The sequence below is a fragment of the Halichoerus grypus genome, chromosome 12, assembly GCF_964656455.1.
Source record: "Halichoerus grypus chromosome 12, mHalGry1.hap1.1, whole genome shotgun sequence".
NCBI classification, from domain to species: Eukaryota; Metazoa; Chordata; class Mammalia; order Carnivora; family Phocidae; genus Halichoerus; species Halichoerus grypus.
In genome coordinates, this window is record NC_135723.1 from 11,331,321 (window position 1) to 11,343,272 (window position 11,952).

Here is an 11,952-nt window from a genome sequence, read left to right on the forward strand (position 1 = left end):
ATGGAGATAATGGGTCATGGATAGAGTATGCTATTAAGTTAGAAAACAAAACAAAATAGTACTTAAAAGGCAATTCCTCAGGGAGAACATAAAAGAGAAACAAATGTGGATCGTTTGATCACCAGCTTCCTGTCAAAGCTGACATCTGCAATTTTGTACATTTCACAGCTTCCTCCCCAATTTAGTTGCCAGCTAGTGTGTTTCGGTGACTTCGTTTCTGGTTTTTCAGAAGCCTTGGCTTAGCTCTCTTGTTCTGATCTTTGTTGGAATGAGAGGTAAAGATAATAATTTTTCTTGTATAATGGTAAGCATCAAGAATGTCTGAAATATATAGCCTCAATGGATTTTTGTATTCAGACATGAAAATAACAAAGTAGTTTATTTTCTGCACTTGCCAGGCACAATAAATCACCTCCTACTGTTTGTTAAATTTTCAGTGAACACCAAGAACAAAAACTATTTTTTTTTTCCGGCAAGGTCCTTGAAATACAGAGTTGTTATAAAAATTTCAGGCTAACTTGAAAAAGGAGAGAGGAACATTACCATTCTCACTGTGCCTTGGACACAAGCCTTCCTGGACGGATGCCTGTTTTGCTCTGATGGGAGATGGTGTGGGGACCATGGACTTGGTTGCAAAGAGAAGCTATTGAAGGTCCATTTGATAAACTGTCCTCAGCGAAAATAGCAAAATACTTTATTGAGGGAGAAAATATTGTTTTAATCTTTGGCATACAACTATCAGAGGAGAAGTGGCAGCTCATAATCTTAAATATCAAGCCAAACCCTGCAGGGCCCCCGGTCACATTCCTGGTAGGAATGTTCCTGCAGAATGTTGAGGGAATAAGGCATTCAGACAGCCATGTAATAAAGACATGGGTCCCACAGCAACACTGAAAGTGCTCACAGCTTCTGACTTAAGACAGTTGGGTTTTCTGTTTCCCCCGATCACTGCCTTTTGATTCTGCTTTGAGTCCCGCTACATTTCTATACTTGGCCTCGTGACTCGGTTTTTACCTCACTGATCTTCTGATCTCAGACATTCTGGCATTTTCAATCTATCTACAACTGCAGGATGATTATGAAAATACCTTTCTGGGGATTCCTCCCACTCGATCTCAGAAGTATTTGTCAGAAAAAGATTGTCCATATCAGAGGGGGATTTATAGAGTCCAAGATAGGACTCATGTTTAAAATTGGGTTGTGCAATTTTATAACAACTGTTGATAAATCAGTACAACATAGCATAATTATAACTGGGCAGTTGACGTGTTCATTGTTAGAGTGTAAGAGAGCAGAGCTCTTTCTTTCCCCTCACGTTTATCCCTTAGCAGAGTTAATTAAAAGGATTGGATTCCATGTTGACTCTTGAGAATGAGTTACCAACATCAGAGTCACCATCACCTCGATAATCTGTCACACCGTCTCAGGGAGAAGCACTCTCACAACACCTACAATAGTCTTGGATCTAGGGACTACTGACTTTGAAATAATCAACAGGTATTCTGTAAGAGGGAAAAAAAGAGGTGTCACTTTAGGGGAGGGATCTACATCGATGTGAGTATGCTAGGTGGGGCTTGGGACTGGCATTATTGGTGAATTTTCTTTGGGACTTGACCAATGGTGTCATCTCTCCTAGTGATGTGGGAAACAAAGGCAGAAGAAAAAATTATTAAATTTCCTTACTACCTAGAGCCCACTGACAAGTCCTTGAAACAGGGAGAGTGACATTCCTTTAGGGACTCAACCGCCTCGAAGTTAATACTTTGCTAAGGGTAAAAAGCAATGCCTAGCCTGACCCTCAACAACCCCCTTCCCCCCCGCCCCAGGATCCTCTAAGTCTAGTTTAAAGTATAAAAATTCCTTTGGAAACTTCCTTTATCTATAACCACCCCCCACACCAAGATATGTGTTGGCAATCATCCCCCAAGCATATGGCCCACTAAAAGGTCTCACGACTCAGGTTTTATTAGATGGTAATAAATGACCTTTTCCCAACAATAGCTAAGTCCCCTCAAGCTCCTGAAGACCTTGTTTTCCAAAATTCCTTAGAGACTTACACTGTCCCTAAACCCCCTCCCAACTTGTAGGTATATAACCACCAACCCTCACAACCCCACTGCAGCTCTTTCTGCCCACGGGTCCTGTCCCCGTGCCTTAATAAAATCACCTTTTTTGAACCAAAGACATCTCAAGAATTATTTCTTGGCCGTTGGCTTCAAACCCTAACGTCTATCTTACATCACTATCACGGATTTGAATTCTTTTTTAAACAGCACCCGTAAATATTCTTTCCCTCTTTTTTTTTTTTTTTGGCTAGTAATTTCCTTTAGCTTCAGTGTTCTGTCCCTGTGAGCCCACATCAGAGTACCCATTAAATGCCTAAACAGTAAGAAGTATCAGGAAAAGAGGCTCAAATTGCACCATTCCAGGGGCTACTATTGTGTATTCTGTTGTGGGTGTGAAGTCCCCTAAGACTGAGGGGAGATTTCTGGAGTGTTTCTAGGATCTAAAACTGCGGGCTTGGATATATGATAGGCAAAACCTGTCTACTGCAAACAGCAAAGCGCTAACTTTTAGAGGACTTCTGCATTCTCAGAGGGGCTCTCTCCTCTGTGGGAAGCAAGGAATGCATTTGATTCAATAGGAGGGTAGGTGGGTGGTTGCTACGAGATACTGGAACCATTGCATCCCAAGAGTGACAATATGTTGGGTTAATAGCTCAAAAATATCATCCACATCACACATGGGTCTGTGGACAGCTGAGAAGGAAGAGCTAAACCTATCTACAGTCACTCAAGTCCCTGCCTGTTAAGTGTGAACTTTAAAATTACAGTCTTCAAGTAATGGAAGAAATCCCAACATAAGAAAAGACACCATCCAAGACATAAACAATTGTATAGAAGGCGATACAAAATGCTGCAGGCTCAAGATGAGGGGGAAAGAGCTCCTCAATCGAAATTCATCTAACTTCAATGGAGATGAAATGGGAGAGCAAGATTCTTGTTTCCTGGAGTCGAAGAATGAATCTCGAGGACAAAAGACAGCAAGTAAAGCAAATAGAGTTTCATTAAGCAAGGATACAGAAAAAGCTCTCAGGAGTAAGAGTGATGTAGTTTTGAATACGGATGAGGTTTGGTGGGGTGAAGTCCGGAGCCTACAGCCAAGAAAAAATTCTTGAGAAGTCTTTGGTGCAAAATGGTGGTTTAGTTAAAGCCCTGGGACAGAACCCACGGGCAGAAAGAGTGGCTGCCCGGTGGTTGTGAGGAGTGGCTGGTTATATACTATGGGGTTGGGGGAGGTAAGGAAAAGGGAGGTGTCCAAAGAACTTTCATATGCTAAACAGGACCTGCAAGATACTGGAGGCCTTGCCATTGTCAGGTTAAGGTTGGTTTTCCCTCTAGCGAGGCAGTAACATTAAGATAGTAGGGAGCTTCCTGGAGGAATGCGATTCTCCCACTACCTCAAGTATTTGTCAATGGGCTGAAGATTGTAAGGACATTTAATTCTATCTACATTTCCTTCCGGAAGTTAGGTAATTGGTAAGAATGCTTTTTTCTTGTAAATCACTAAGACATTTGTAAACCAAGGGAGACTCACATCTTGCAGGACTGTAATCTCTCTGAGTTAACTATTTGTTTTTTTTCCTTCCCTTAGTGTTAGGGCAGAGAGGAGTGCCTGAGGAAGGTAACACAGATCCCACCCGGCAGCGGTGGGGCGGGGGGGGGGGGGGGGGGGGGGGGGGGGTGCTGCGGGGTGTCAGCTTGTGCTTTGTCCTCAGCTTGCCTTCTGCTCCCTCATCAGAGAGACTTTGGTATTTTATTTACTTCATAAGTTCCTTAAAGTAAATCTTTAAGAACAGCTATATATTTCATATTTCGGATTCACAAAAGGTAACAGTTACTGTCAATGTTTCCTGTTCCAAACTCTAAGTTAAAAATCCTTGAGAGCACTGTTTCATCGAGTTAGATCCATGGGACCAGGTAGAGCTGACCAATATCATAGTTGCAGTTCTGGGGTCGACAGTGTCCCCCGCGGCTGGCGGGGCGGTGGGGGGGGGGCGGTCATCCTGCACATTTCTGTCTAGGAACTCAGAACATACCTGCTACAGGAAGGGAGCACCTGAAGGATGGGCCTCTAATTAAAGTTCTTTCAGGGGCACCTGGGTGGCTCAGTTGGTTAAGCGTCTGACTCTTGATTTCAGCTCAGGTCATGATCTCAGTGACCTGAGATAGAGCCCCGCGCTCAGCACGGAGTCCCCTTGTCCCTCTCCCTCTGCTCTTCCCCCAACCCCCCACTGCTCATGTGCTCAATCTCTCAAATAAATAAATAAATAAAATCTAAAAAATTTAAAGTTCTTTTAGGAAAATTTAAAAAATATAGGAAAGCCAAGAGAAAATATTTAAAGCATCCTGTGGCTTCATATCTCAGAAAGTACCTTTGCTAATATCATAGTGTAAATCCTTCCACTCTTCATCACTCTCTCCTCCCTCTTCTCTCCTTCCACCCTTCTTCCCTGCTGCGTACTCACGCATCTCTCTCTTCTCTTTTACACATATGGGATCATATCATAAGCTTTTTTTTCCAAGTATATGCGTTTTTAGTTATTTTTTCCGGCTTTATTGAGATAACTGGCATATAACATTATGTGAGTTTAAGATGTTCAATGATGATTTGATATATATATACTGCAAAATGTCTACCACAATAAAGTTAATTAACACATCCTTCACCTCACATAATTACCATTTTGCTGTTGTTGAGATGGAAGCATTAACCTCTACTCTCATAGCAACTTCCTAATATATGATATAATGTTGCTAACTGTGGTCACCATACTGTACATTAGATCTCTGGAACTTATTCATCTTATAATTGAAAGTTTGGACCTATTGGCAACTGCCATTCTACTCTCTGTTTGTATGAGTTCCATGCTTTTAGATTCCACATATAAGTGAGATCATATGGTATTTGTCTTTCTAAGTCTGACCTATTCCATTCAGCATATTGCCCTTAAGTTCCATTCATGTTGTTGCAAATAGCAGGATTTTTTTTTTTATGTCTGAACAATATCCCGTTATATATAATGTATATGCTACATAACATTTATAATATGTTTTATATGAAATGTTTACATAATGTGTGTGTATATATATCCATATAACATTTATATAACATTTTCTTTATTCATCACATGATGGATACTTAGGTTATTTTCATGTCTGGGCTATTGTGAATAATGCCACAGAGAACACGGGAGTGCAGATATCTCTTCAATATTGTGATTTCATTTTCTTTGGATATGTACCCAGAAGTGGAAAGCTGGATTGGTAGTTTTATATTTAATTTTTTGAGGAACCCTCATACTGTTTTCCATAGTAGCTGTACCAGTGTACGTTCCCACCAACAGTGCACGGGGTTTCCTTCTCTCCACATCCTCACCATCAATTGTTATATCTTGTCGTTTTGACAGTAACCATTCTAACACATGTAAGGTGGTATTGCACTGCAGTTTTGATCTGCTCCACGTGCAGGGTTGTGCGGTGGTGCTGGGTCCAGGGCGCAAGGGGTCTCATCAGCTCAGCTCGCTGGGGTCCACGTTGACAACTGCATGGTTCTTGGCAAGTGCCGCAGGGGTTGTGTAGCAGATGCAGGGGGGCCTCCAGGCCCAGTGGCTATGTGCCAGGGCAGGGGGTGGGGAGGGCCAAAAAAGGGGGTGTGTACCCACTCTCCTGTGGGGGACAGCCGCAAGTGCTTGGGTGGTGGCAGAGGCCAGTTGCAGATATTCTCGTAGTGATGAAGGTCAGGGCCAACAGCAAGTGCTAGGGCCAACTGCAGATGCGTTGGCAGCTTCGGAGACCCTGGCTGTCAGTGTGCACTTTTGTGGCCGCAGGGTGTCACCGTGGGGGCATGGCAGTAAAGGCTGGTGATGCATGTTGGGCCAAGAGCATGCAGGTGCATGGCTGGGGGCTAGCTGCCGGGGCGCCCAGTGGTGCAGGTCAGTGACAGGAGACAGCGCAGAGTCCAGGCCCGCAAGTGGCAGCAGGGACCCATGCTGTTGGTATGCACTCCTTTAGTTGCTGGGTCTCACCACGGATGCACAGTAGTGGAGGTCAGTTACTGGAGTCAGACTGGTGGCACGCAGGTGCACAGCTGGAGGGGGCTAGTCCCAAGCACGTGCATGGCAGTGGGGTTCAACTGGGGCTATCTAGGCTGGCATTTGGCACTCACTCAGCCACGAAGCCCTGGGCTGGTTGCTGGTGTAGGTGCAGATCTCAGGCTCCAGCGGAGGAAGGAAGGGAGGGAACAGGGAGGTGGCCAGTGTTTGCAAATCCAAGTTACCTGTGGAGCAACAACTGATGAAATCTGTAGGGGGTCTGCAGCAGCAGTGCTGGACTTTGGTTTCTTGAGTGATGAGAGCTGCTGGGGTCCCCCCTACAAAGGGCGGGTCACGTGGTTGCTCCCACTGCTGGGCTGATACCGGCAGTCCCAGCTCCCCTTCCTTGTTCCCAGCCACGTCTCAGGTCTCAGCTCCGCAGGTCTCTCCAAGTGCATTGATGTATGTATGATGTATGATTGCACCGATGTCTGTACAAGCTATTCATTAAAGTGTTGTTTGAATAACAAGAGACTGGATACAAGAAAATGCTCGTTAGTAGGGCCTTGTCAAAGAAGCCACTGGGCATTCATACAATGGAGTCATGTTACGCAGCCAGGAAAGAGAATGAGGACACTTTATCCGTCAGTCGGGAATATGTCCAAGATACGTCCTTGAATGGAGAAAGTGCAATGTAGAATTTTGTGTACATATGTCACCATTTGTGTAGGAAAAGGGAAAACATCCATGCCAGCAATTGTTTGAATGTGTATCTTGAAGGATATGCAAAAACAACGTTGGGTGTGTGTGAGAGGAAGTTTGGGGACAGAGATGGGAAACTTCATGGCATCCTCACTCACCCACAATGAATTCTGAGCCACATGAGTTATTGACTCCAAAAATTAAACAATACAAATAAATAAATACAAACAAAAGCACCTTCCATCACTGGTCTCTCTGCAGTAAAATAATACAAAGTAAAGTAGCCGGCCAGCTTGTAACCCACTGTGGTTGTTTCCTGTGTAAGGTTCACTTTCACCGTCTTCACACCTGCATGCATTCCGTGCCATGTCTCCAGCTCCTTCTGCTGGATCCAGAAAGAAGAGTCCATATTTTGCCTTCCTTTGCATCAGACCAAAGTAGGGACTGAAGCACTTCCCAGGCATTTAGGCTGGTGGACCTGATGCTGAGACATGGCTGGTGAAGCCATCTGGTACCCCCACCTTCCCCAGTTCACTTGCTTTCATTCATACACAGGAGGTTTTATTCTCGTACCTGGAAAGGGGCAAGAAGTGACGTTCTACACAGGCTGAATGAGAGGAGAATGAGGCAGATAGATGTTTCTCAACCATGCTGAATTTTTTTGCAGAGATGGGGAGAGGTGGGCTTGGGGGTACTTAGAGGCTGATAGAACTGTTTTCCAAGTACATTTTTTTGTGAGGCTTTGGGAATAAAAATCACCTCCCTGGACTGAGGAGGAAAACAGGGGCGGGGGGGGGTGGGGTGGGTGGTGGTGGTGGTAAAGGTGAGTTCAGGGAGGCCACTGTCCCATTCTAATGAAACCATCTGTGAACTGATGCTCCCAGGAGAGTGAGGAGGCTCCTTCAGACAGGCTGAAGGCTGCAGAGGCTGAGTGTTGACAGCCCGAGTTGAGATGGAAAAGAAGGGGTCACTGCATGAAGCCGCAGCAGATGACCCAAAGAGTGTATATATCTCAGGCATCATTTGGGGGCTCCCAGAAGTAACCATTGCAAGATAAGTTCTCACCGAGAGCAGGGGTGTGTGTGGGGTATCAGATGGAGGAAGACTTGGAGCCCTTGGAATTTGGGTAGAAACATGAATCTGACCACATCTGTATCCATGGTAATCAGACAACCTTTGGGTTACAAGTTCATATTTATTGAAATGAATCTTTTTTTCCAGTTTTACTGAGAAATAATTGACATATATCACTGTATAAGTTTAATACATACAGCATAATGATTTGATTTACATATATTGTGAAATAATGACTACAATAGGTTCAGCTAACAGCCATCTTATCATATAATTACAATAAAAAGAAAAAAAAAGAAAAGAGAAAAAGGAAAAAAGATTTCTCCTTGTGATGAGAACTCTTCGGATTTACTCTCCTAAGAAATATCTTATATGTCATATAGCAGTGTTCGCTACAGTCTTCATGTTGTACATTATATCCCTAGCACTTTTTTATCTATAACTTTGTTCTTTTTGACAACCTTCCTCCAACTCCTCCTCACTGGACTCTCCACCTCTCTGCCTCTGGCAATCACAAGTTTGATCTTCTGCTCTCTTTTTGCTATGAGTTTTTTTCTTTTTTCTTTTGGATTCCACATATAAGTAAGATCATACAGTATTTGTGTTTCTCTGTCTGACTTATTTCACTTAGCATAATGCCTTCAAGGTCCATCCACGTGGTCACAAAAGGTAGGATTTTTTAAATCGCCGAATACTATTCCATCGTGGGTGTATATATCTATAACTCACAGTGTTATCCATTCATCCCTGATGGACACTTAGGTTGCTTCCATATCATGGCTATTGTAAATAATGCTGCTACAAACATGGTAGTGCAGATATCCTTTCAAGATAGTGATTTTGTTTCCTTCAGATATATTCCCAGAAGTGGAATTGCTGGATCACATAGCTTTATTTTTAATTTTTTGAGGAATCTCCAAACTGTTTTCCAGAGTGGCTCCACCAATTTACATTCCCATGAACAGTGCCCGAGGGTTCCCTTTTCTCCACATCCTCACCAGCATTTGTTGTATCTTGTCTTTTTTATGATGGCCATTCCGACAGGTGTGAGGTGATATCTCATTGTGGTTTTGATTTGCATTTCCTGGATGATGAGTGATGTTGAGCATCTTTTCACCTGTCTGTTGGCCAGCTGGATGTCTTCTTTGGAGAAATGTCTATTCAGGTCCTTCACCCATTTTTTAAAATTAGGTTAATTGGTTCTCTGCTTTTGAGTTGCATGAGTTCTTTATATATTTTGGATATTAGCCCCTTAGCAGATATATGCTTTCTAAATATTTTTTTCCCATTCTGTCATTTCACTTTGTTGATGTTTTCTTTTGCTGTACAGAAGCTTTTCAATTTGATGTAGTCCCACATGTTTATTTTTTATTTTGCTGCTTGTGCTTTAGTGTCCAAATGATTCAAAACATCATTACCAAGACTCAAGTCAAGGAGCTTTATTCCTATGTTTACTTCTAGGAGTTTCAGGGTTTCAGATCTTACATGAAGTCTTTAATTTATTTTGAGTTAATTTTTGTGAGCAGTGTAAGATATGGGTCCACTTTCATTCTTTTACAGGTGAATATCTAATTAGTCCAGAGTCATTTGTTGAAGAAACTGTCTTTTCTCCGCTGAGTATTCTTGGCCCCCTTGTCAAATATTAGTTGACTGTATATGACCTGGTTTATTTCTGGGCTTTTGATTCTGTTCTATTGGTCTATTTGTCTGTTTTTATTCCAGTACCATACTGTTTTGATGGTGATAGCTTTATAGTATAGCATGAAATCAGAAAGTGTGATACCTCCTAATTTGTTCTTCTTTCTCAGGATTTCTTTGGCTATTTGGGGTATTCTGTGGTTCCACATAAATTTTAGGAGTGGTTTTCTTTTTCTATTTCTGTAAAAAATGCCATTGGAAACTTGATAGGGATTCTACTGAATCTATAGATGGCTTTTGGTGGTATTGACATTTTTACAATATTAATTTTTCCAATCCTTGAACATGGGATACTTTCCACTTATTTGCCTTTTCAATTTCTTTTATCAATGTCTTATAGTTTTCAGAGTAGAGACTTTTCACCTTCATAGTGAAATTCATTCCTAAGTATTTTATTGTTTTTGATGCTATTGGGAGATCTATTTCTTTTTTTCTTTTTCAGAAAATTTGTTGCTAATGTATAAAAATGCTACTGATTTGTGTGTGTTAATTTTGTATCCTGAAACTTTACTAAATTCACTGATTAGATATGGCAGGTTTTTTTTGGTTATTTGAGTCTTTAGGACTTTTTTTTAATATATAAAATCATATCATCTCCAGATAGAGACAATTTTACTTCTTCCATTCCAACTCTGATATCTTTTATTTCTTTTTCTTGCCTGATCACTCTAGCTAGGTCTTCTAGTACCATGTTGAAAAGAAGTGATAAGAGTGGGTACCCTTGTTTTGTTCCTGATCTTAAAGGGAAAGCTTTTAATCTTTCACCACTGATTATGATATTAGCTGTGGGCTTGTCATATGTGGCCTTTATTATGTTGAGATATGTTCCTTCTATGCCTAATCATTAAAAGTCTTTATCATGGATGGATGTTGGTTTTTGTCAAATGCTCTTTTTGACATCCATTGAGAAATCATATAATTTTTTCCTTTCATTCTATTAATGTGATATATCACACTGATTGATTTGCTTATGTGGAACCATCCTTGCATCCCAGGAATAAATCTCATTCAATCATGGTGAATGATACTTTTAGTGTGCTGCTAAATTTGGTTTGCTAGTGTTTTATTGAGAATTTTTGCCTCTATATTCATCAGGGTCTTGGCCTATAGTTCTGTAGTAGTGTCTTTTTCTGGTTTTGATATTGGGGTATAAACAGTTCATAAGATCCCCTGCTGTGGGCTTTTGGAGGGTAAAGGTCATGTCTCACTGGGTTTTATTCTTTACATTTAGTGCAATTTGGGGTACCTAGTACTGTTGTATTGTGTCCACAAATGATGTCTTCTATTTCGATAGGATCCAAGATTAGTGGTATCGGTCCCCAGGGAAGAGTGCCAGACTCTTCTCCCTCTTCAAGTCCTACCCCTCCCCCCATACCAACCCAGAAAGCTAATTTGTGGAAATGGGCTGGTGGGAATATTACTTGGTCTTGATCAGGGACTTTGATTTCTTATTTCTCTCCCCCTGTTCCCAATAACTGTGATGCTGATTCCAATGTGTGTGTCTATGGTTTTTTCCACATCAAACAAAACTCTGATACCAGCTGGGCGCCCTACAATTGAACTCAATTCTGACATTATCTACCTGGACATAGTGTCAGATTCTACAGGGTAAGGGCTCAGTTCTACAAGACTGCACACTCCCTCCAGCCCCATTTCAGAGGCCAATCACAAGTCCAAGCTGTTACCTGTGCTTCTGATCAATATACTACACAGATTGGCAGTTCCCATGATTCCCTCCTTGGGTTTGATTAATTTGCTAGAGTGGCTCACAGAACTCAGAAAAACATTTTAGATTTCCAATTTATTATACAAGGATGTAACTCAGATGGAACAGATGCAGAGAGCAAGGTTTGTGGGGAGGGGAGTGGAGCTTCCATATCCTCTCCATATGCACACTCTCCCCAATCTCCACGTGTTCACCAACCCAGAAGCTCTCCAAACCATGTCCTTTTGGATTTTTATAGAGGCTTTATTACCGATAGACATGGTTGATTAAATCATTGGCCACTGGTGATTGAACTCAATCTCTAGCTGCTAGCCCTTCCCTGGAGGCAAGGGGTCTGGACTGAAAGTTCCAAACAAGTGGTTGGTTCCCCTAGCAACCAGCTGTTATCCCTTGGTAACCTAGGGGCTTTCCAAAAGTCACCTTATTAACATAACAAAACACACCTTTATGGTTCTCATCTCATAGGAAATTCCAAGGGTTTTAAAAGCTTTGTGCCTAGGAAAGGCTGAAGACTAAATATGTATTTCTCATTATAAATCACACCCCTCCCCCCTTCCTCTCTATGTTCATTTCTCTCTCTCTCTCTCTCTCTCTCTTTCTCTCTCATAAGTCTGGTATGGCAAGAGGGCCTAGGCTGCTCTAATAGGTAATTGCTCTG

At 42.0% G+C, this 11,952-nt stretch overlaps 1 long non-coding RNA gene across 1 annotated transcript in view; it reads left to right on the forward strand.

Moving 5' to 3' along the window:
- Positions 1 to 3,716: 3,716 nt before the first annotated feature.
- The window catches only part of LOC144379716 (uncharacterized), a 131,804-nt gene continuing 123,568 nt past the window's right edge, over positions 3,717 to 11,952 (forward strand). The window contains exon 1 of the long non-coding RNA XR_013443061.1: positions 3,717 to 3,753. This is a non-coding gene — a long non-coding RNA (uncharacterized LOC144379716). The remainder of the gene's footprint in view (positions 3,754 to 11,952) is intronic.